This window comes from Serinus canaria, chromosome 1A (genome assembly GCF_022539315.1).
Source record: "Serinus canaria isolate serCan28SL12 chromosome 1A, serCan2020, whole genome shotgun sequence".
NCBI classification, from domain to species: Eukaryota; Metazoa; Chordata; class Aves; order Passeriformes; family Fringillidae; genus Serinus; species Serinus canaria.
In genome coordinates this window covers 15,056,520-15,082,688 of record NC_066314.1, presented here as the reverse complement: position 1 = coordinate 15,082,688, position 26,169 = coordinate 15,056,520, and the positions used below count along the sequence as shown (strand labels likewise).

The 26,169-nt window shown below is 43.5% G+C and overlaps 1 protein-coding gene across 1 annotated transcript in view; it reads left to right on the top strand.

The window, feature by feature from the left end:
• CELSR1 (cadherin EGF LAG seven-pass G-type receptor 1) overlaps nucleotides 1-26,169 on the top strand; it is a 165,587-nt gene that overhangs the window by 26,534 nt on the left and 112,884 nt on the right. The window lies entirely within an intron of this gene.

Genomic DNA, 26,169 nt, shown 5'->3' with positions numbered 1-26,169 from the left:
GTAAGGGACCCTTTAAATTGAAGAGCCTATTTCATTGTCTAAATGCAGATTTCTGTCACTTGTGAAACAATAGGACTCTGGAGTGCTGTTTGTGTATCAATGCTTCTTTTAATTACTTTCTACAAGAAATGACTCAATGGGAATCAAGTTCCAATTTCTTGCTATTGCAAGGCACCAGGTTTTTAGGTTTAAACCAGGATCACAGCTTGGTTCCGAGATTAATAGGAAAAGATTTGAGGAAGACACTCCAACTGAGCCCTGAATGACCAGCTCTGAGAAGGCTTGAAAAGCACAGCCTGGGAAATCCTTCCTTACAGAAGTTTGGTCTCTTGCCTGAAAAGACCAAAACAAGGTCGGGAATTAACTGTTACCTCTGGAGCAGGCAGATCCAAATGTGTCATCAGGGTGTTTGGCTCTGGACAGAACCATGCACATTCAAAAGAGACAGCTGAGAACATGAACAAATCATTTTTATGCTAAATATAGAAATACAGTATTGAATGAGTACGGTGGGGTTTTTTAATAGAGAGATGTCATTATTTATTTGAATCACTGCTACATCTGTGCTGTTTTTCTCAATAAGACTAAAATAAGATGAGGAGGCATTTGTTTCTTGGATGGGATCTTTACTATATAAAGTGAATAGAAATGTATGCTGGATAATCTGGCAAAAGATTGGAAAAAATTAATCTAGGAATAAAATATGTACAGGGGCTGGGGTGAGGTTGTAGAAGTCTCTTGGCAATTATATCTTTCACTGCTTGGAGTCCCTGGATGTGCTTTATTCAATACACCTACTTTCAATTCTTTCATAACACATGCACATGCAAGGAATATTAATTAGATGAAAGTTAAACTTGTGGCTAGCCCAGAGCCATCTGTTAGGAACCTACTTTTTTACCTGGCTGCCCAGCAAGAAAGGTCTAATCCTGAGCTATTTGGACGCAGAATGAGAGGTGTTGATGTGAGCTGCACCGGATTTCAATGCCTACTCCTGCAACAAAATTAACCCCAAATTCCAATCCTGTTGGGATTAAAGAAAGAGACAAAGAAAGAGACCTTTAGGAAGATCTTGTTATTTCTGGAAGTACCCAAAGCCCTGCTGGGAATGAGGCCTAATGAGAACCTATTATTGTTCTTATTGTTGTCTCTGAAGTCAAAGGGACTTCTGCAATCGACTTGAAAGGAGCAGGACCTGGGAGCCATTTCTTTTACTTTCATTCCCTGCAGTGAGAGTTCATCAGTTCCAGAATAGTAACTTCAGGGTTTATGGGTATGGGAGAATCCATCCGAGGGAGAAACAGGGGCTATTTTTTTGAATTGCATCAGGGTGTCTGGGGAGCTGGGCAAAGCTGGAAGCTGCCATGTAGTTTAAATCTGTCTCACCTTAGGTGCATCTGTGCCAGCATTTTAATTCAGATCACAAGTGTGCTTTTGAAGCAGGTCTGCTGATCATTCCCACTGACTCCACTGCCATGTGCCCTTCAGTGTGCTTTGTGCAGTCACTTGTGAGTGCAGGAACTGGGCTTCTACCCCATGAAACTTGTCCAGAGTGCTCACTTTAAACACAGCCAGTTCTCAGGACAGAGCCAGGACAGGTGAGACCAGGAACCCCTGAAATGCATGCAGAGAGGTTGTCAGCCCCTGCTCTCTTTCACCTCGCAGGTCCTGTTGCACTGCCATGTCAACATCATGTGCCTGTGCTGCCACAGCAGCCTGGAGGGGAATATGTGCCCCAGCCTGAGTTTCCTAGTTGCCCATCCTTGTCTGGATGTCAGGCAGTAGCTTGGAGCAAGTCTGCAGGGTCTCATCAGGTGAGGAAAATCCACAGGAGGGTCACTAAGCTCACAGGATAACAGGAGACAGGTTTTGTCATTCTAGCACACAGCCATGCCTGCCCCATGTCTGCCTTCTCTTGCTCTTAGGGTGCTGCAGCACAGTGCTGCATTACTGCTTTCATAGAAAAGGTTTTCTTTTCACATATGCAGCTGATTTTAAATTTTTCTGATTTTTTTCAGAAATACTGGAATATTGAAACATGTTTAGTAATAGATTTTTAAAGTGGCTCAGCATGGTTGGATGTGGCATTACACTTGGCAAAGGGATTGCTACAGGTGAACTGATGGTCAAAACAATGTTTTGAACAGTTTTTTGTCTGCACTTTCCTTTTTGGAAGCTCCGAAGTTAAGGAGGGCCAAAATATGGAACCGACTCATAATTCTTATGTGTTTTCTCCACATGAGAAAGCGCTGTAAATAATAATTCAAAAATCCTTTAGGAAGAATAATAAAGGCATTTGGCAAAATTTGGTAAAATTTACTTCAATACTCCATTTATGATTACTCCCACCAGCTACGGGTGTCTCTCCAGCTGCTGTTTTTGCTTGGAGACTTCCCTGGGGTTTGTTTCACGCTGCAGCCTTTCATCCCCCCTTGCCGGCCGCGTTAGGGACCTGCGGGAGCGCTGGGTGCAGCATTGTCCCCGAGTTACTCATCAACCGGAGGGGCCAGGGGCTCGGGGAGGGCTGTCCCGTTGCCGTGGTTACCGGCAGCATCGCGCTCCGCTTGTAAATGCGATCTTTGACCGAAGCCACTGCACCGGAGGAATTTTCACAGCTCCCGGAGAAGACAAAACTCCGGGAGCCGGGATGTAAAAGGTTATCTGATACAAGGTGGATGAAGCGGAGGCTTGTTCTGCGTGAAAGCGAATCCCTCTGCCTCACAGTGAGGGAAATGTTGGGAAGATTTTAAAGTTTCAGGCGTGTTCCCTTGCAGCTATGGTCTTGTTAAATTTGTTTTCTCTAGCTCCGGTACAAGGGTCGTAGGCAGCAGTAGGAGTTTGGCCCTTGGCCATTTGCAGAGGTATAAGGTCACTCAAAATTGTTCTTGCGCTTGTGTGTTCGCAGTAAGAAAATTTTAATGAGTCTTTCATCGGTAGCAGCCAGATTGTATCTGCTCCAGGGTATCACTCATCTGGCCCCAGCAGAATTAACGTGCTGAATGCCCTGAGCTACGGGCTGAACTTGCAGAAAAGGAGCTCAAGTCTTTGTCTGTGTAGCCACAGCAACAAAACCACAGCTGAACTATAAGTTTCTCCAGGGTCTGACAATAAACATGCTTTAGCCTGAAAGATTGGGATCACCGGCCTATAGGAGGGTGTTCTCAGTCGGGACTTTTTGCTTACCTGTTTCAAAGTGATGGGTCACTGAATAAACAGAAATTGGGGCCAGAGCACTGGAGACATCATAATATAATTTCATTTACCATTGTATTTTGTCTCACTTGTTCACTGTTGCATTATGTTAATAATTTTATTTTTCAGGGGAGTTTGTACACATAGACTACATGTATCTATCTTGTATCACATTTTTATTTACTTGAATTGCTTAAAATGTTTAATTCAAGGCACAGGTTTAACAGGGAAAGGGGCTGGTGCAGTGCTGGCTGAAAGGGAAGTGCAAGAGGTGCAGGTGCTGGGATTGTCCCCTCTTGCTGGGACTCTGCCCCCTCCCACGTGCTTTAGACATTCCAAGCTCTTCTTAGGATTTTAGAAGTCACTTCCTTCTTCCCATACGTACAAGTTCAGGTCTTATCTGCCCCTATTCTTTCAGTTCTTAAATGGAAAATACACTGGCACCTGTGCAGTTAATGAAAATACAAGAAATTGTTGCCTGCCTGAGTTTAAAATCTGTGTGATGGCTCTGAGCAGATCCTCAGCCCTTACAGTGTGAGGATGGCATCTTGGAGCCAGCAGTTGAGGTCCTGCCCCTGGGTCAGAGGACAAGAAGATGTGACAGGGGCATGCTGTGTTGGCTCCAGGTTTCAGGGACAGGGTGAACATCTGGTCCCTTGGACGGTGTCAGGAATGAAACCAAGGGAATTAATGCAGTTAAACCTGCATACAGTTTTTTCTTAGTTCCCTCTTTGCTACTGTGGGAAGCTCCCAAAGCGAGTATGATTCAGCAGGGCCAAACAATATGATCCTTTGAAGATGCTCTCCTTGTGCCACTTTGGGAGCTGCATTCAGATCTTGAGAGGTGCTGCAAGGAGAGACATCCCAAGGCAAGTGTGCAGGTGAAGGCAGTCGGGGGGGTGTAGCAGGTGGGAGCTTCCTGGTGCTGCAGCACCACAGCCCCAAACAGAGATGATAGGCCAGATACAGTTTCACTGGGGCTTGTGCTGTGGCATAAAGGGCTCTTTTTTAGTGCAGCCAAGAATTCCATTAGCCTTTTCTTTTCCCAAACAGCCTGTCTCCTATCCACTGGCAGTACGTTTTGGTTACCTTGCATCATGTAGTGTGTCTTACATGATTTTGTTCTAAAATGCGTCTCTCTACATTTGCTCATATTACAGTCAATTCTGTCACTTCACTACAACCAGCTCCCACAAGCCCAAAACTCATGTTGTGTCCTGGTGATTCCATGAGTCTGTTCTTACTGGGGAGGTGAGCAGAATTTGGTTGCTAGTGGGACCAATGCCTGTCCAGCACAGTCTGTGTGATGTGGGACATTAAATGTATTGAGGAGATTTGTGTGGTCTGGGATGTGAAGACATATAGAGCCTGTGAAATTGCAGTGATACAATGGCATTGTGAGGTGTATAACTTTACAGGAAATCTTTTGCTCCTCTCTTGTAATTTTTGAACATCTATCCCATTTGTAAAGACAGCATTCTCCCATCTCTTCCACTTGAATACTCCGAGAAAGCAGCTCCTCTGTTGTGTTGTTAATGTTACAATACTGTCTGTGTGCACCCTCTAGTCCCTATAGCATCACACCACTTTGGACTAGGAACCTGAGAATAGTTATTCATTACTGTAGTAGAAAAAGCATCCAAAAGATCCAAGTTTTTATTCCATCAAAATTAAAATAGTAGATATTAGGCACTATCACTCTTATTAGTAACTTTTGCTGCATTAGAAGAAATCTGTACTATGAAAAAGTTTTATCTACTAAAAGTATCTTAAAACTGTTTATATTCTTGCTGAATTGCATGTGAATGGCCCTTCTGCTGTGAGAGGTAAATACTGGTTTAATTGCACTTTTTGGTGGAGCTCTTTTGGTTTCCCTGTAGATGACCAGCAGTTTATACCCACTCCTGCCATTACCCATCATTGCAGAGAGCAGACTCTCTATTGCTGACTCTCAGAATAAATTGGTCTGAGAAACTGTTGGCAAACAAACTGCTGCAGTTAGATGGTTTAGAACAGCACTAATGAGGATAAATTTGCAGGGATATTTGGCATGATTCAGCATGGCTGTCAACCACGTTTTCTGTTTCTGCCAAAAATGCTAGAACGTGTATAATTTGGTTGCAAGTAGTAAAACAGTTTTCAGGGATAAACAGGTCAGTTTTCTATAGAACAGAGACACCAAAGTGTATTATAATAATTTTCAGGTCTGAAAACTCTATCACTCATAAATATCTCTTTAGGCACCCACACTACAAATCCTTGCCAGAGTGAGCTATATTGTCTACCTTGAGCGATTTCATTAACTTCATTCTAACTGCCAGGGTAGGAAGAGATTTGCAAGACCAGGTCACCAGTTTGACTTCCTTTCCCACGTGGTGCCAGACATCATTGTAAGAAACTCCTTGTTACCATTTTCAATTCATTTTTAGGAGGAAAGGCTGGTTTTGATAAGCAATCTAGACTTGTTTGTCCTCTTCATATGGATTTTTCTTCCCCATGGATTTTGTATCATTTTTCTCTGTTGAGATCTTTTCTTTTAGGAATTGTTCTTTTGGTAAGAGCTGTTTGCTTGCAGAGATTTGTGTACCTAAAGTGCTGAGGTTGCTTCTACAGTGGATTTCCACGTCTCGCGCATTTGTCTCCCTGTCGGATTAACCGTTCTTGCTGTGCCACCGGGAACATCTGTCAATCTTTTCTGCCCTGTCTGGCAGCTTCATTAAGGATCTCAAATGCATGTAAACACCTTGGGGCTGGGCCTGTCTGTGCCTTTCCTCTTGGCCAATGCAGTGTGTTACAGCTCTAAGTAACAGACACAGATTGTATGTGAGTACTCAGAAACAGGAGAAAATTCATGGTCTCAGTTTGAAGGGTTTGGGGACTGGCCTCTCTCACAAAAGTCATTGGGACAGGGAGAACTTGGACTTTTCCAGGTCAAGCTTTTAATCTCCAGAATGTCCAGTTTCTCTTCTGCACTGCAATTTACTGTTGGAAAGACATTTGAGGTCTTGGTAGTTTTGTTTATTTAATGGGATTTATGTGTAATCTCTTAAGGGAATCAATGAGTTCTTTTGTGTTTCTTAATTTTATTTTATACTTGCATCATAGGTTGTTGGACAGATCATAGGCACAGTTTGTTCTTGGTACATGCACTTCAAGTGACATTTCCAGTGATGGCCCTGAGAAAAAGAAAGCAAACAAATGTAGTTTTTTAGGGCACAATTGCTTTTTCAAAGGCATGTGGATGGAATATACCTTCTAACCAGGAGATACGTCAAGGAGAGGATAAGACCTTCACTGCCCAGCTAGGAAGGCAGAGGAGTGGGACTGGTAGTCCCTAGGACTTTGCCAACAGAGTGGATGTGGAGTGGGATGCCCCAGACTGTGCATTAGGCAGATCTGCTGTGAAATACAAGGTCTTACTCCTTTCCCTTTTGAAGTGCATTTTGTCCTTTTTTGGGATGCAGCTTCTTGGGCTGAGCATAATTCAATAATCTGTGACTGATAGCTGTTATCAGTGCTTCTCTTCTCGGACACAGTTCAGGGCTGGTGTGAAGAGATGGCAGCCACAAGTCAGGTCTGCCCCATCTAGAATGGATCTTTTCCATTTTTAAATGGAACCTGTTCTTCAGAGATGATGCAAATTTTTTTTTAATGGATGAGTTATGTCAGATGAGTTTTCAGTTGTTTTCACTATGGAAAGTATGTTATATTTTCTGACTTGGCTCAAACAATTCACTTCAGTTACCCAAGTCATGGGATCAAGAAGGTGAGGGACTTCTGTAACCCTCTTGCAAATTTGCTGAGGTCAGTAGAGTTTTCCTACCTGAGCCCTTTGAGCTGACCTTATGGAAAATATGGGGGCCTTATCTTGGTTATGATTTCCCTCAGGGTAGGTGACATGCATGAGTTAACTGCAGACAGAATAAAGCAAGAACTTCCCTCCCATGTGTTCAGTACGCTCCTAAGCTTCCTTCCAGTCCTTCTACTGATACTGCCAGTGCCAACACAGCTCTTGCTAATTAGTGAGCTCTCGTGGGACTTCTCGCTTTCCCACGGGACGTGGATGGCAATCTAGGAGCAGGATCCTTCTGTGTACCCAAAAACAGAAGACAAGGGACTATAGCTGTAACTCCCAGGGGAATTTGGGTTGTTGTTTTACTCAAACTTTAGTTGTCTGTTTTCCAAGGAGTGCAGATGGCCCAGTTCTGAACAGTGTACAGACTTGCATTTCCTCTGTGTTTTCCTTTATAAATTGTCTCTCTGTACATATTTGGGAATGTACCAATATCTATATATATTTCTCTTTTAAATAGTTTTAAAATCTCGCTTTTTAAGGCAATGACTATGGTATTATTAAAAAAACTATTGTATTATTTAAAGATACAAGCATGCTGTCTTCTTCTTATATTTAGCCCAAATACAGAGAGTGGAGAGTGATTTAGTAGGGCTGTGAGAATGTAATGAGTACATTAGCAGGCTTATAAAGTCAGATTGTGAATCAAATCCTGACTCATGCACAAGAAGTTTTGACTTGCTGAGTTGGTCTGTTGGATTTCACACAGCCAACAAATTAATGAAGTACATGAATTATTAGCCATTCAGCATCTCCCTTTTCCTTTTTTAGTTAAAATGTTGTTTTCATTTCAAGTATGGACAGTTCATATTATGAAACTGTTTTGGTAACTGTAGACTCCTAGTTTGCATTTTCCTGCCCTTTCTTGGTAAAATTGATGCTGAGGTTTCCAGATTTGCATTGGCAGAAGTCAATGTCCAGCCTCAAAGGGCCATGGGTGCCTCCTGCACAAAGGCTGCATCTCATTCTCCTTCCAAGCTGCTTTGCCCATCGAGCAGATGCAGCATGGTCAGGATAGCAAAGCAGGTTCCTGAGCCAGAGGAGTAACGGAGACAGCGTGAGCACTTTTTTATGGCATGAAACTTTTACAAGCAAGCACACTTACTAGTTTTCTGAATCCCCTCACACCTGGAGCCCTGTGATTTCACAGCTATCAGATTTTCATTTTTGGGGTAAAAAAACCAAAACACTTTAATGAGCAAAGGTTTAATTGCTTTAATACAAGATTTCCCAACCTGCTGCAATTTCATTTTAAAATCACGTGTTGTTATGAGAAAGCTGTACTCTGACAGTTGTGCTGCATTTTAATAGAGTCCTGGGGCCTAATTCTGCCATGCTTGCATTAAGCAATGCTTTGTTCCAGGAGCAGTTGTATGGCAATTACCAGGTGTACATTACTGCACACCATGAGTAAGCATGTGATTTAATTACCTCATGGGAGATTCTCATTGATGTAAAAAGAAATATCGACCCTTCCAAAATCTAATACCTGAACTTTAGCGAAGTAGATAAAGCTGTTTTCTATCTGAATACCAAATGTAGCAATTAAACATCAGGAACTCACTGTAAAAATGTAATGGGAAAAGTTGGCCACAGTTCTGGAAGAATTGTGGTATGGGCTGGAGCCTGTGCTGTTCCCAGGAATGGGAATTTTTCCTTTGACTTGGTGAAGAGCAAGATAAAGATCAGTTTGCCGAGTTCTGAGGGACCAGTTAAACAACTCATGTTGGTCACATTCTCACGGTAAGCCTATGGACTGAATGTGCAACTACTTCAACAAGTAAATGCCTCTAAATTAACTCTGATAAATTAACTAACCTAACCCTTTGCAGTAAATAATGTCTGTTGGGCACCATATTAGCATGTTGGGATCTGAAAAGGTTTGTAACAGAAGAGTGGAGTATGCACTCTAAGGAGAGACAGCAAGTCTGTAAGCACACTTTAGTTTTGGGGATCTCAACTGGACACTAATCAGTAGAGACTTCATTAGCAAAATTCTCCTTTCAAGTCTGTTTATGTATAATGCACCAAGCACCTTTTATCAGATTTTCTTTCAGAGGGAGTGGCAAGAATCTCTGATGACAAAACTCTTGTCAGTGTGTTGTGTTTGCAGCTAGCCCAAAGGAGGAGGTATATGCTGTACAGTTTATTCTCATCAGGTGGACAAGAATCCACTCATTGCTAATGGAGTTTTCTTGATTTTGTTTGGTTGTCCTTCATTGAGTGTTTTAGGTTTTTGTTTGAAAGATGTATTGCTGCCCCATAGATTTCTCTATTGTTTGTCTCTACAAAGTTATAGAACTGGGTTCTCACCTTCCAACTCTGAAGGGGCATCTTCTCATCTGATGATTTTGAAGTTGGAAGCCAGGGGAGCAGGAGATCTTTGTGTGTGCTCAATTTATCTTCAAATAATTTAGGAGTTAGCTTCATGGGATGTGGAGTCAGGATCTGCCTCCTTCCCTCACTGGGTCCTTTCTGGTTTGCAGACTAAACTGGGTTGGTTGCGTGTCTTGCCTTCTCCACTTGACTATTGCAGTCAGCCTTGTAGCATGGGCCATGGTGAGGAAAGGGTGCCTGGAAATGCTAGGGCAGGATGTGAGCCCAGGAAAGGCAGGGACAGCCATTAGGCCTCCAGCATTAGAGTCACACAAGTGACTCTAATGTCACTTGTGCCCAAGTCACACATCCTGAGGGTTACACAGTGTATCGTTTTGTTCATTGTCTGAAAAATTTGTGTGACTAGGAAAGTCCAGAATCTGTGGTCTCTTTATTCATAAATACCAGCTCAGCAATTTTGTTTAATACTTAAAAAAATCTTCAATACTGTAAATGCCTGTAGAAACTATGCCCTTTTGGATAGCATTTTCATTTTGGTCTTACCATGGTATTCAGAGAAATTCAGAGGAAAAGTGTACTCCATTTTAACTATATAAAATCTCCTCTGGTGATTTACTGCCTGACTTGCAGATATGATTGGATTCATATGCCCTGTTGGTATGTTTGTTTTGCAGTATTTATTACTAAATTTGAATGTAAGGTTGCTGGAATACAGCAGACTCCAAGTCTACTGTACCTTCTGCACAGTGCAGCTGTCATGCAGAAGATTCATTCCTTGTGCCACAAAAATGTCTTGGGTGGTTCTTGTTCATAAATGAGGGAACCATTTCTTATTTCATTACTTTTGCCCTCTCCAAAGTGTTGGGTGAGGACTCTGTATCAGGCAGCACTGAAATGTTGAAAAGTGGAAGACAATGGAAAGACAAGGGTTTCTGCTCCTTTACAGTAGGAATTCCTTCTCTGTTAGACAGAAAAAGTGTTAATCTTTAAATTCCCTTTTAAAACTTGCATCTCTTGAAACAGGATCATTTGAACAACATAATAAGGGAAGTTACGTAAAGTTGTTAATGGTATGCTATGTACCACTTTCAATTTTTAATAGAGAACTCTTTCATCAATGTATTTTTCTGTTTTGATGAGTAAGTGTTTTCGCCTGGAGATGATGAGTGAAAGCTATGAAGGCTCTTGCAGAACACGTTGCCCTGGCAGATGGAAGCCTGGGGCAGCTCACCAAGTAGGTGCCCGTTGCTCCTGCAGTGCCAGCGGGAGCTGCTTGGAGCAAAAGCACTGCTTGACTTCCCATGCTAGTGACCACCTTGCTGCTTGGAAAAATATGGCTGTAAAAGGGCTTGGTTTATGCTGCTTCAAGTACCAGCTTGATCAGAGAAGCCTTGCTTACTTCATCATATTTGTGCACTTAGACCAAGATCAGAGGCCAGTGCAGAGTGACTTTGAGGAGAAACTCACACCAGGGTGGACCTGAGGTGACTCCTCTGGCACGGATCCTGGTGCTCACAGCTTAGGCCTTGCAGTGAGACTCCTAAGGGGTGGGAAGGTTTTTAGGACCAGAGGAGTAGATCAACAGAAAAGTGTTTAATAAGGAGATTTATAAACCTTCTGTGTCAGATATGTAGATAGGTATTTAAGAACTGAAGTGACCACGCATGGGATATGTTACACAGTTAGAGTCATGTAACAATTTCCTACCTGTGGCACCTGGGCCAAAGTAACTGTCTCCTTTGGTCACCACTCAAATTCAATTCAAAATATTAGCCCTCTGGTTTTTTTCTTTTTGTGCAGCTTTTATAAGCCTTTGGGCAGGAGCAATGCATTCTTGGCATTGTTGGATGTTTGGGGGGGAACACAATTCCATGCATTCTTAGCTTTGGGAAGTGATCAGGCAGAAAGGTGTGAGCTAATGTCCAATGATTTATCATTGTCCCACCAAAAAAAGGACACAAGACTTTAAACAATTCAGTACTGGCTGTATAAAGAAAGTTATTTTACATGGGGTTGTTTAAGCCCAAAGTAGGAATAGTGACAGCCTTGCATACTGGAAAGTTGCAGTCCTGTTAAAATTCATAGGCATTATTTACTTGCATGATAATTTTGATAATACAATAATGGGGAAAAGTTTGTAAAGGAGAGATTTACTTTCAGGAAAAGTATTAAGACTGTGAAAGGTTAATATGTCAAAATGTTGGGTACTTTGTTCAGTCCGGGAGGTCTTTATCTTTGTACTCATAACAATGGTCTTCTCCAACCTAGGATCTAAGTTTATTGATGGGCTGTCTTGGTGAATGAGGAACTTGCTCTCTTGCTGCTGAGAGAAAGAAAACAGCATACTTGACTGAGATTCCCCTTTCATTAAATCCAAAATCAGTTGCTTGACAACTGATCGTATGTTCTCAGGTTTTTCACAGCAGAAACCTTGCATTTAAACCTTGTTTTTATTCTACGGCATACATCGTGTAGTAGAAACTCTCTAATGTAAATACAATGGTTGTAAAAGGAATATGTCAAGTGCTCTCTCAATTTTACTCTCTTTCAGAAAGCATTGGCAATTCTGATAGGTAGTAAATTGTTTAAATTTACTTATGAATTCTGTAAAAATTATCTACAAAGTCATCACGCTTCTTGGTTTTCTTGGACATGTCTCCTTTCTCTTCCCAGCAGTTTTGTCCAGGCAGAAAGACAGGACTTTGCCTATATAAAATCACATTATGTCAGGCCCTTGGTGTGTGAAAATTTTGCCTAAGGAGGTGTTTGATAATTAGACTAATTAAAAGTAAGCACTAGGGCAGATGCGCTAAGGATATTTATGGAAGTTTATTCTCTGTATAAACAGAAGAGGAGCCACTTAAAAGGCTGAAAGCTTTATTTTGCATCTTTCAGTCTTGAACCAGAACACTAAGTAGCACCACTGCTACTTTGGCTTTAAAGATAACACTGCTGTGGAGACTCGTCTGTTTTTAGGTTTTCTGGGTGACAGTCCTTTGAAGTTTGTGATGGACTACTTTGTACAAACACATGCGTGAAGTGTTTCCAGCCCTGGGTCATGATAAAGCCTCTTTAAAAGAAATCAAGTAGTGTATTTTGTTCTGGTTCACAAAAGTGGTATTGGATAACATAGTGAAAACCTTTGCTGCTTAGTGAATCAGGAGAGAAACAGCAGTGTAGCCCTGCAGGGAGGAGAGTTGGATGTACAGAGCCTTGAGAAGGTGAAGTCCCAAGGGCCTTTGGGTTTATATTCTGAAAGAAATAAAGTGCATTTTCTTTTAGACACAAGTCATTCTAATTCTGACTTCCTTCAATTGGGAGCCATGGGCAGAACCAGGGACTGGCTCTGAGGCAAAGCAGAGGGTGAGACCTGGAGGACTGGGAGGGAAAGGAGAAGGCTGGCTGTTGTGGGAAGCTGCTGGAATTGGACACTCTTACTTCAGCTGAAAAGTTTTCCTTTCCTGACTGCCCCTGAGCTGCCTCTCAGCCCTCCTGGGTGAGAAATACCTGTTGTCCCAGATCTGGCAAAATGTCTGTCCCTCAAGGCATAGAGATTCCTGTTTACAGCTTTACTAAGAGAGGGAATACGTGAAAGAGGACTGTGGGAGGAGAAGAATACATGCTGTGTCTTGGGGAACTTGTGTTTCCCAGCATGTGAAGGACACAGGAATTAAACTGCCTGCTTGGAAGATGTGACTCTCATTCATTGTCAGTGTTTGTCCTCAGTCCATATGTGTATATATATATATTTACCTAGGTGTCCCTATGTCCATGTAATGCATGGTCATATATTGGGATTTTTTGGTTTTGTAAAGAAAGTGTAGTGTGAGAAATTGTTTGTATTGTCATATAATTACTTAGCAGCATTTGAAATAAATGGAAAATAGTGAACAAAGTTCCTGTGAGTTAAAAAAACTCAACACTGAAAACCCCCCAGCAAACTAAAAATCCAATTGCAATACATGAAAAAATATTGTATTCAGTCTCTGCAGATGGAAATGCTTTACCTCCAAGTCTGAAAGTGGAACTTCCTTAAAATGAAGGAGTTGGAGAAAAAGAAAAAAAATCCCAAGTCCAGAACCATTCAATTTCAGAAGTTTGAGCTTTCATGCTCTAAGAAAGGGAAAGCTTTTGTCTTTTTTCAGTATACATACATGTGTTGGTTTACAGTCAGAAGAGTAATGTAAACCTCATCAGAACCACTGGGATTATTTCATGTTGGCATCTGTGAGAATAGTATCTGTCTTGTGATCCTAACATTTTAGCTCCTACCAGAACTCAAATCCACAGGTGAAACATGCTGATATTTTCCTGTGAAAGTGTGAATTCACAAGGGAAAAATTGAATGTGTGGAATGGTATCATTGAAGTTGAAAGCTAGAGGAAATTGTGCAAAGTCCCAAAACACAGACACTTAGGCTCGGATCTGCTTCCATTATAGCGAATGCCAAAACTCCTATTGTTTTCCTTAGGAACTGGATTCAGACTTCTATTGATATCATGCCAGTTTGAATTCCTTCTCTTATTTTTGATCTTGACAATCACTTTTTCCATTGCAGTTTCATTTAAGACTTATAACACATCATAATTAAGCTCGGTGAAAAAAATAACTTAATGCTCCTAAATTATTATGCAGATGGATACAAATTAAAATGCATTCACATAATTGCAATTCTCTCTTTGCAGCAAATGATAGAATCTAAACTTTATTCTTTTTGCTTGCTAATCAATTTTCAGTTCATTGTCCCTTTTTTCCCAAAGGTTTCTAGAGTATCAAAGTAATTGAAAATAATTGGTCTCTCAGTTGGTTTACAGTTAGTAGTTGAATAATTAAAAATTAAGCAGATTATGCATGTTGTATTTTAATAGAACAATTAATTCAGTGGCATTATTCAGTGGCCTCTGTCGAGCATGCCTGGCAGCGCTCAGCCCCAAACTGATGGAGACCAGTCCAGAACACAAAACTGGCCTCTCTATTTTGGCAGCCACTGAAATTGCTATTATGGACTCTCCACAAGGAAACAAAAATAAAAGGACTAAAGGATCCTTTTTTTAACCCAGGAGAAGCTGCTGCATCAAATATTTGGGAGCAGGGGCAGCAAGAGACTCCAGGTGTCAGAGGGTGGTAAATTGGCTACATCTCTTCTTTCACTTTGGCATTTTTTCTAAGACTGTGACAGAGGTGTCTATTTGGGCATCATATGTAGAGCTGAATAAATAGTCCTTAGTCAGTGTCAACATAGTAAATTCTGTCACAGTTGATCTCCATATGGCCATCTTCCAAATTATGTATTTACGTAATTCTGAAAAATTGTAAACTTGGATTCAAGGTATATTGGCTCAGAATTTGCATGTAGAGATAAATGGAGATACTGTAGGCTGTCAGTGTGCAACTTTGCTGTCTTTTGGGCTGATCATGGTTTATTTTTGTTTATATAATTTTGGTATGAATTTAAAGATGTGACAGCAAAGATACAGTTTGAAGAAAATTGATGTATTGCATCTAAAATGTTTACAGTGAAGAACCAAAGTGTCTTATGCCCTCTTGGCTTTGGGTCTCCACAATGTGAATTCCTTTGCTTCCAGCCTTTGCATAGGACAGCTGTAGGAGCATTGCTGTAATGTTTTAGCACTTCATACAGCAATTACAGACAATTAATGACAGTTTGAAAAATATTTTTATTTTTCAGATTTGAAAAAAGCTTTAGTGAATAGACCAGCCTCCTGTCTACAATATGCAATACAATTTTTCATATTACACCACATAATAGGACCTGACACAAACAAGGGGAGTTCTGCAAGCTGCATCTGTTTTTGGGACAATTCTATCACTTACCTGTGTGGGCAGGGTGTTCAGGTAGTGCACACAGACTCTGAGGAAGTAGTGGTGTGATAAGAGACCTCGTTTTCTCTTCAAACATTGTTTCCCCTTCTCTACACATGGGCACACAAGTGTTAGATGCAGAGTCCTAAGTCAGTCCCAGCAGCCCATGAAGCTCAGGCTCAGGCTCAGGCCAAGGCTTTTGCTGGTTACCAAAAGGGCCTCCAAAATTTTTCACTGTCCTTGTGACAGGACAGGTTTTTAATAGAGGTAATGGGGGGTTATGGAATCTGTTGCATTCACTCGTTGCTCTGTGGTGGCTCTTAGGGAGCTGGAGCATGTTTCTGTGTTTTCCTTTGTGGCAGGATCAGGAAAAGAAGCGTGAGTTAGATAAACTCAGTTAATGGGAATGTTAGAGACACGTTGTCCCTAGGTTTTTTCCCTTCTTTTCATACATTTCATTCTACATACATTTCAAAAGGAATGGGTATTGCCAAAAGGAATGAGCAGCATGCAGGGACAATGAAACCTGAATTTGGCAGCCTGAAGTCTGCCAAGGGCTGGGAACCAGGGGGTGCAGCCTTCACAGGGCGCCAGACCGAGTAGGCTAGACCACATGCAAATCTTGATTTGAACTGTAAAGGCAATTTTGGGATGGGTCTTGCTGGGATAGGTGTTCCAGATCATTCTCATATGCCCAGGGCAGATGTATTACTGTTTGAGCATTTAGTTGAGACTCAGAGAGCTGTTAGCTTTACTGCTGGAGCCAGGGATGCCAGGTTCTCTTCAGTAATAGCCCTGTAAGCCTCAGCAAAATCAGTGGAGTTAGGTCATGTCTGCATCTTTGGGGGTGAGGACAGTGTTTTACTTCTGGGCAGACTTCAAATAGGCAGATAAAAAGGGACAAGTTTCTTTTGTCTTGCATCAAAAGAACCAGCTCTTCTCTGAACAGATTTGAGTGGGGTTTGGTGGCTTGAGTCTGTCATCCAGAGTGCATGAAGCATGGGATGGAGCAGCTCTGCCAGAGCTCTGCTGCTCCCTTGCTTTGCCACAGCCCTGTACACATGCTGGCAGCTGGGTGGGCTTGCCTGGAAATGTGCACTGAACCTATGTGGTTTTATTCTTCAGCTGTCTTCTAGCACTCCACCCAAGCATTGCTAATGAAATTGTCCTTTCTATGGAGATCTAATATCATATGAGCTCTGCTTTTGAGCAAATTTACATTATTTCATGGCATGTGGTGACAAGCCTGAAGTGTTGCAAAGCACTGGGGTGACTTCTGTGCCAAGGGCTGGAGAGGCAGCTCCTGATGGAAACCCCTTTACACATACACAAAAATCTGTGCCAGTTCTGACTGCAGCAGGTTGGTGGGCTGTGCAAAGGGATTTCAGTAGGTGTGATCCCTCATGGTGCAGCTGCAAGGACATCAGCAGAGCCACCCACTGCTGAGATTTTCTGCTTTTTCCTTTAAAAAGAGAAACATGAGTTTCTGTGGCTAGTTTGGAGTGTTACGTGCCTAAAAAAAAAATCCCTTGATCCTTATAATGTCTAAGAGTCCTCTCAGGTGGGTGAACACAAGCTTAATAAAACACAAGAGCTCAAATAGTAATCAGGTGGTTGTTTGGATAGTAATAATTTTTTATGATTTTCTTCACAAAAGGCTTAGTGAAGGTGTGGATTACTTGCTAACAGCTAAAGTCAAGCAGTGATAGGCAAATCCTTTCTTTCTATTTACACAATATAACGCCAGAAAGCAAGAAATGTTTTTGAAATAGTCTCTGTAAGCACTGTAAAAACAAATGTCTCCACCCTTCACAAATAAAGGCTTTACTGGAGAGGCCATTTGCCATGTATAGAGCAGAGAAAAGGAAATAAAGCTGGTAAAAGTACCCTGTTCATGATGGAAGTGAGAATCCTAGCTGTCCATGTTTGCAAACACATCTCTGCTGACTCCATGAGTTCCACAGAGCTGAGCACGGAGGAGGAAGAGAATAGCTTTGGGGGATCAGTCAGAACATCAACCACTTCCCAAACTGGTGCAGTTTAAAATCAGGTTTGGGTAGAGGGTAATGCCATTTGGCTCTTCCAAGGGCTCCATAGCATGCACTGCTGGTGGGGCACTCAGTTTCTGAGGGCTGATGCTTGGCTAAAGCTCACTCCTGCCCTGAAGATGCCTGTTCCTGTGCTAGTTAGTCACTAGTCTTATATTTTGTACATGTTAGCTGCTGCTCCCCAAGCAACTGGAGGTGAACCACAAACAGGTTGCAACAAGACCCTTTAAAATGCTGAAAGGCTAGAATGCAGCAAGTGGGATTTTCAGCATGTTAAAAAAAATCTTGTAAACCTTTCATCCCCAAAGTTTTAATGGAAATTTTTTTTTTTGTGTGTGTGTGTGTGTGTGTGTGTGTGTGTGTGTGTGTGTGTGTATGTATCTTTCTAGGAATAAAAAACTGTTTGAGGAGATCTAGAAGTATAAATTAACTATAAATTGAATTAGGAAGGCACTCCCAATTCAAGAGGGAGAATGAGACTTCTCTCCAGCATTTCTGAAGTTGTTGTGCAGTAGGATACAAAACCTTGTAATGTTTTTTCCAGTTGTCTATTTTTATTTTTTTCAATATGGCAACTCTTCTGTCTGCCTTTTCAGAGGAGGTTTGGCATGGACTGGGAGGTATCTCAGATCTCAGCAAATCTCTGAGTCTCTGAGTCATACATCATCTGCATATGCACACCAAACAAAAATCCCAGAAAGGAATATTTTTCTCTCCATGTTCATGCAGAGTTAAGGATTACTTAGTTGTCTTCCTTGCACTGAGAAAGATCTTTGGAGGCCTCAGTTGCAGAGCATGCAGCTGTTTGAAGACTCTCAAACTCCTGTTTCTGAAACAGTGATCTCCCAAGTTTGGTGCACTTTGGAAGCTGCATAGTGCTTTCAATTTAACACGTGCTGTTCAGGTGGCACTGTGGTGCTCACTCTGGTGGCCCAAAAAGCAGAGCCATTGCTTTTGCAAACCTTTCCCAGTGGGGGCTCCAGGAGGTGTTAGTGGAGGTGAGCCTGTGGGTGGGCAGCACTTGGCAGGCTGTGGGGCAGGGGATGGATGGGCACTGGAGTGGGAGCTGCTGCTGCAGTGGCCCTGTGCCCTGCCTGGGAGCACCTGTACATGGGGCATGTCAGCAAAGTTTGCTGCTGGAGTGTGAAGGAGCTGAGCAGCCCAGGCAGGGAGTGTTGGAGAGAGTGGCAATGGAGGAGTGCTGTGAAACTCCTAATAATTAACTGCCTACTGTGGACTGGATGAAAAATCTGCAAGTGTTTTCTCTTTTTAAATCCTTTTTTACATGCTGTAATAAATGGTAGAATTATGATGATCTGCCAATTAAGCTGGGGTGGCAAATGAAATGACCTTTGTACAGGAAAGGGTGTTACATTGCTGTTCCCATCTTCAGTTGAAATATGTCCAGTGCACTTTTCTATTGTTTAAATTGCTTAATTGCTATATTCTATGAAGCCATTATTTTGCTTATTATTCTTTAATTTATAAGGTAAACTTTATTTGGGGCCAGAAGGTCAGCTGGTGAATATTTTTTCATTTTTAGGTAAATAATTTTGCTTTTAAGAAATCTTTCAGTGCTAATTCTCTGTGTCCTGTAAAATAAGTCTGCATTGAATAAAAAGCAAAAGCTAATAGTAAAATTGGTCAGGAGCAGGGTGCCACTGGCTTGTCTGGGGGCACTATTGATCACTGGGTCTGCAGCATGTCACCCCTTGCAGAAGGAGCTTCTCCAAGAACTTGCTTGGTTTCTCTTGGCAGTCTCTCGTGCAAGGAGGAGGAACTGCCCTGGGTGCCAAGCCTTGAAAGGCTGCAGACCCCTGAGCTAACCAGCATTAGTCTAGTGGAGACAGATTAATGTGCTTCTCACAGCATGTTTTAAAATATTGCTAAAACCTTCTAAATGCTAGTCTATACAAGTTAATCAGCTGAATTTTATCCCTCTGCAGTGCCCTTGGAAGGCAGGCTCTGTGTCTGAGCTTTACCTGAGCTTGGCTGTTTGCTCTGCTTCAGAGAAATGCAGCAATAACAGATGATGGACATTCTTTCTCACAAACGTATTCTTTTTTCCATACTCCTCCTTGAATGAGCTTGTGCCAGAATTTGCTGAGCTGTTAGGAAGGTGCCGGAAGCTGGTAATTTGCTCTCCTCTCACAAAAGCTACCAATTTTTTGTGTAGTTCTTACCATCTAAAGGAAATATAATTAAGAAATTTAGGTGGTTTACAAATAGGTCATGGACCATCTAATAAATTGCAATTGTTGACATTTATGGAGGCTTTTTCTCCCAAACATTGTTTGTGAAAGACAACTGGCAAAAGCAACAAGACAAAAACTGCTGTAGGCTCCTATTCTGGGCAGCACTCAGCATCTCCAGCTCCTCCTCCTCTTTCTCTCCCCAGCATATCTTTTGAAGCTCCCTTTGAGTATTTTCATGTATGTACATGTGCTACACTTCAAATGGTGCAGTAGTTGATTTTCTTGTACTGAGAGCTGTGGGTTGTTAATTGCTAGGCTGGTATTAATGGGTTTCATCCAAATTCTGGCTTTCCTCCGGTGAGGCTGTAGAGCACGTTGGTGATTTCAGCTGCCATGCGGGCTAGGTGGGGTGTCCCAGCCAGGCACAAAGTGTCCTGCCAGACCTCCTGTGGAGCTGCCACCTTCACTAGCTCAGTGTGGAGGACTCTGGCTGTCCACAGACTTTTGTGTGTCTCAGCCCCAAATCAGCCTCTGGAGCAGCTGTAGGTGCGAGTATGGTCTTGCTCTTTGTGGGAGAGCAGCAGTATGCTGAGCACCAGAGCTGCTGCCGGCAAAAAAGGGTCAGGGTACAGTCTGTCCTTGAGGCAGCCAGCAAATTTACCATCAGGTTTTTCTTATTTCAGTTGCTGTGCATTGCATCTCATTCTTGTACCAGAATTATTTACTCCAGTTAGAGGCAGCTGATCTAAACTAAAAAACTCTTGCTGGAGGCAAAACGCATATTCTGTCTTCATTACCCACACCAGACTGGTGAGAAAAAAACAAAGGTGGGGAGGCAAGGAGAACCAGATCAGGGAAGAGTTGAAAGCAGAAGCCTGGTCTGTGTTCAGCTTTTTGTCCATGATCTGGTGTGCTCACAGGTGTGGTTAGTTGGATTCAGGAGAAGGAAAATAAGGGTCAGTCAAGGAATGACCTCGACCTGATCTTCTCAAAAACTGGCTGTATTGGGTTGTGAAGTTGTGATTCGGAACTATTGGTAAGGAGGCAAAACCAGGACCAAGCAGATCCTGTGGGGATCTTCAAGGAACAATAGCACCTTTCAAACTTCATACTTCATGTCTATAAAACACATGAATCAACTCACCTGAGGCAAGAGAAGTCAGGAGCAGCTGACATCAACCACCAGGAGCCGAGCTGCTCATTCTTTGAGAGTTAACGCATTTCCCAGCCGAGCCGGTCTGCGCTCTGGAGGCTGATCCCTCCTTCCCGGCCAATATGAGCTGGGCCTGATGTTTCACACACTTCTGCTGCTGTCAGACAGCTCACCACTCCCACAGAGTCCACCATGCAGGAGCAGGGTGAGAGGCCCAGCTGGACACTGCCATGGCTGGACCTAACACCGGGCGAGAGGTGTCGTGCCACGTCCTTGGTGGTATCCCCACCCTGTGTGCTTATCCTGCAGCATACAGCGTGTTGAGAACAGTCCTGCCCCGCATGGCAGGGGACAGCCCTGCTCTCCCTCGCAATGGGAAGCTGGAGATCAGTGTGCAGGGCTTGGCTTTTTGGATGGTTCATGTGCAGTTCCACAGCTGTGTCTGAGAGGCCACTCTCTTTGCACCTAATATTACTATAGTTGGAGTTTTAGTGAAAAAAGTCCCTGAGTGACCAAACTGGGATTTAATTTACCCATGGAAAAACCTCTTGCAGCAAAACCCCACCCCTTCTTGTATGGCATGAGTTAGTGTTTCAAACACCAATAAGAGCCAGAGATAAGCTAAACTGAACTAATTTAATTTTTTTCTTTTGCCGGAGCACTCAGCCTGGTGTGAAAGACTCCTATTAGCAGGATTATTCTCTTGTCAGATGGAAGTTGGAGATAGTTGTCCCAGATGTGCATGTCTGGTTTGAAGGCCTGATTATCTTGTTCATGTCACTTCTTGGCCTCTTATCAAAGGAACTCTCATGCACATCACCTTTCAGCTCCTCACTGTCAGCTCTGCAAGGAGGAGGGGTACGCTTAAACCATTTCCAGCTAGTAAGCCAGTGTTTGTAATCTTTTTTCCTCTGGGGCAAGAGTGTCAAGAGGAACAGGCTCCTGAGCATGTTAGGTGGAGAGAGGATGGAAGGTTTCTCATGGTTGAGGACAATAGATGAGGACAGAGCTGCTGTGCTGCAGCAGGAGGATTACAGCCTGGTGCATTTGCCAAGCATGAGGTGCCTGTTGGATGGAGCCTTCTGGATGGCTGGGATTTAATTTAAAATAATTTTAAAATACCCTTTATTGGTGAAATTGAGCTTAAAACCTGAAAGTATTATCAGGTGGTGTGGGAACTCAGCGCATCACCTCGGATGCTCTGAGTCCCAGGGAGACCCCTTGGGGGGCTCAGAAGTCCTGGAATGTAGCCAAGGGCACCTGGTGGCTTGATTTTGACCCTTCAAGGGTCGTGCTATCAAAGCATGAGGATATGGAAGTTTCAGAGGTTTGAATGGTGTAGGGCAGGTGTTTTTATAGAATAGAATATAGGTTTTAAGGTTTTGGTACAGGGGGGTCTAATGGAGGCAAGATGGAGGATTCAGGCCCGACCTCGTGGCTTTTCTCCTTCTTCTTGTCATCCATCTTCTCTGTGATGTGTGCATTTTAGATTGGTTCATACTAAAGGTGCACTGTTTAATAAAGGTGATGGGTATTGGAGAAAAATTGTAAATATCACATACGCAATTATCAGTATAAGAATGTACGACCGCCCTAAAGGGGCAGAGAGTGCTTGTGGCTGCCTTGCTGGTCAGATCTCGGCTGGGCAGAACAAAAACCTTAGAGATAAGCTTTAATAAACAACCTGAAGACTGAACTATAGAGGAGTCCAGACTCGTCTGTTCATCGCGGGCTGCCTGCGAACCGTCCCACGCGAACCACCCCACGCATGTCCGACAGAGACACACAGCCGACCGGACAAGGTGGCACAAGAGGAGTCCTCATGGAAGATTCAGAAGTACTGTAAATACTCACTTGTTAAAAAATCATCTAGTATTACTTTTATCAATATGTCAATAACTATAAATTCTGGTATTACTGGAGTTATTTACATGAACCACTTGGTAACTTTTTGTAACTAAGGTATCAAGAAGAGAAAATTATTTCCTGCCTGTAAAATCCCCAAACATCATTTGGTGCCTGTCAAGGTGTCACCAGGCTAAATGGAGGCATATGTCCTTCTGAGCATAATAAATGCAGGAGCTTCCATCTCTGTCATTCACTGGAAGGGAAAGCTTGTCCTTTCCCAAGGCACATTGACAAGGGACTGTTTAATTGAGCTGAACAAACCGGTACTGAGGGGCCGGGGCGGGGGGATGAGCAGCGCTGGCTGGGGGGCAGGCGCTGCCGTGCCTGGGAAAGCCGCGCTCAGCGAGCAGTCCCGGCTGGAGCCGCTGAATGTGCGCTCTGCCCTGCGGGCTGTGCCGCTGAATGTGCGCTCTGCCCTCCGCACTGAGCCGCTGAATGTGCGCTCTGCCCTGCGGGCTGTGCCGCTGAATGTGCGCTCTGCCCTGCGGGCTGTGCCGCTGAATGTGCGCTCTGCCCTGCGGGCTGTGCCGCTGAATGTGCGCTCTGCTCTCCGGGCTGTGCCGCTGAATGTGCGCTCTGCTCTCCGGGCTGTGCCGCTGAACATGCGCTCTGCCCTCCGCACTGAGCCGCTGAATGTGCGCTCTGCTCTCCGGGCTGTGCCGCTGAATGTGCGCTCTGCTCTCCGGAATGAGCCGCTGAATGTGCGCTCTGCTCCCCGGAATGAGCCGCTGAATGTGCGCTCTGCCCTGCGGGCTGTGCCGCTGAATGTGCGCTCTGCCCTGCGGGCTGTGCCGCTGAATGTGCGCTCTGCTCTCCGGGCTGTGCCGCTGAATGTGCGCTCTGCTCTGCGGGCTGTGCCGCTGAATGTGCGCTCTGCTCTCCGCACTGAGCCGCTGAATGTGCGCTCTGCCCTCCGGAGTGCCGGGAGTGCCACTCCATGGGGTGCCGGGAGCCGAACCCCCATGCGGCCGGCACTGCAGCCGACAGGGGGAAGAGAGAGGGGAATCAAAGGATATGAAGGTGATAAGAGTTAAAGGAAGTCGGCGTGGTGCTCCCAGTTAGATTGGCACAGGCAGCAGCTGTGAACTCAATAATCTGTGACCATCGCCCAAGTCCAGGTGGACTGGAAGTTACTTCTGTGATTGCAGGAAAAACACACTCAAGATATTCCACTTTTATCATGTATCATTTTTATCATTTACTAGTCTATATTAAGAAGAGTGCAACCAGTGAAGTTCATGTTGGATTAAGCTGGCTTCTGTCATGTCTGAATCCTGCAGATGGAAGCGTTACTAGTATTAACAATTTACTTGTATTTGGCAAACCAATTTTAACTATGCTGACTGCTGTATTTGTTTGTTAACTAAACTGCCACATGCTGCATTACCACCTAGTTGCTCCTTTAATTCTTAAGTCCTCTCAAATCTCTTTTCTTGTAGTTAGATTGTACTGTTTCTGTACCACAGAGCTGTTCTATAGATCTACTAGCAGAATCTAGCATGCATGGAAATGCATCGTGTGTTAAAATTCCCTGCCTCTTTACAAGGTGTAAAAAGCCAAGCAAGTTTATATTGTGGTGCGGTCTGTTCCTGATGTCCAACTGGCTTCCTGTTATATCTGCTTTGGGGTTTGTCCTATTTATTCACTCCCATCATGTTTTACCTCCTTATTTACTTCATTGTCATATGGGTTTTTGTTAGCAACATCTACCATTGCATCACCCACCCCTCTGCCTCCATTCTCCCTCTCCATTGCTAGTCCAAGAATCATTGTTCTCTGTTTAGTGATGTTGCCTAGGTCACAAATTGCATCATTTATTAACATTTTTGCATAGCTCACTTCTTTCCCATACCCTCTGCATTGTGTGTGTGTACATCAATATAGCTGTCTCCAAGCACTTATATTTCAGTTTTTAAATTAGTATTTTGACTCTTCAGAGTTTCTTTAAGCCATAAAAAGGAGCAGAGAGTTGGCTGTGCAGAGTAACATATTCAGACGTTTCCCCAGGTTTGCAGAAAACCCAGATGACACAGACCTGAGAGGTATGTCTGTGTTAGGAAGATGTTTACATACTGGGGGCCTAGCAGCAGTGGAGGCAAACACCAGCCATCAGTGTGCCCTGTGTTGCTTGGCTTCTTATAATGTATATTGTTGTGAGAATGTATATTTTGGGAATAAGAAAAGCAATTATATTTTCTTTTGCACTCTGTGTTGGAGCCTCTACTGAGACCTCTGAGCCAAGTGCCTCCTCTGGTATTTTGCACTTATCTTGAAGCTCTTCTGAGCTGTCAGCTGTGAACACAGGGAGGTTAGCACCCTCTTTGCTTAAGACCATTTAATCTTAGTACTAACCTTTCATAGAAGAAAGCACCGGTGAGCCCTGCCACTGCAGGTTCATTTCTGTGGCACTCCTGCATCTCTTGGCTGCTGTGCCATCTCTGCTGACCTGCAGTGGGTACCAGAGCAGTTGCAGAGGAGCCTTTCTCTTGGCTTTTCTAGCCACACATTTCTAACATGATCCTGTTAAGCACTGACTTCCCTGCTGCCCTGCTCAGTAGTTTTCACTTGAAAATACTGACTCAGAAAATTCCCTGGTATTCTTGAGCTGATCCACCCTCCATATGTTTATTGTATTAATCCCAAACTCCTAGAAGGTGACATCACATTCTCTTTCTTGCAGACTGCAGGTTTTGGTTCTTCACTGTGAAACAGCAATCACAGTCACTCAGGTCACCTCTGTGTCTCCAGCCTTTGGCTCATGTTTGCTTCTTGGCTGTGAGTTAGCAGAGTTTTGGGTTCCTTGTGTCCCTTCCATGCACTGCTCTGCAGGAGCTGCGGCTCAGTCAGTCTGAGCAGTCTCTAAGCCCACACAGTAAATTCTCCACAGACATATGCCCTGGGACAATAAATCCCTTTCTGCAAGAGATACCTTTGCTTTGTTACCCTTCTCTTCTTGCATTTTAGCAGCCTGCTGAGACCCAGAGCCAGGTGTGTGAACATGGAACAGGCAGTCCTAGGGGCTGGAAAAGGAGATGGTAAAAGTTTGTGAGGCTCACTCAGGGTGAGGGATGGTGGAAGGGCAAGGCCATTTGTCTCTGTACATTTGCAATTGAGACCTTCCCTTATCCACATGAACATGTGAAGAAGGCATCAGTGGCTGCAGCCACTTGCACCTGCTGTCACCTGCTGTCACCTGCTGTCACCTGCCATCGCAGGAGGGCAGTTTCCCAGCAGTGCTTCAGAAGAGAGAAGTTTATAGTGAGAAACAGAGGGAGAACTTTGTGGTCACTCTGGGAGGTGGAAAAAGGGACAGACACTGAGAGGATATGAATTATAGGGTAAATCTGATGGTGGGAGATGGAACCCTGCTGTGCTGACAGAGCAGAGGGTAAGTGGCAATGTATTGCTAGTGAAGGCTGCAGAGGGACCTTGATGATGTGGAAATCTTGATATATCATGCCTGCAGCAGCATGGTAGCTCTCTGATGTTATTCCTTAGCTCATGAGGATCCTGTGAGCCACCACACTACTGCTTTGAGGACTATATTTGCTTTTGTTGGTCGGCAGCTCTGCTTCCTTTCCCATCTCCTTTGAGCTCTGAGAGAGGATTTCCTACAGTTTTCTTTGCAAGCTCCCTGCATCTGCTCCAAGAGAAGCATCA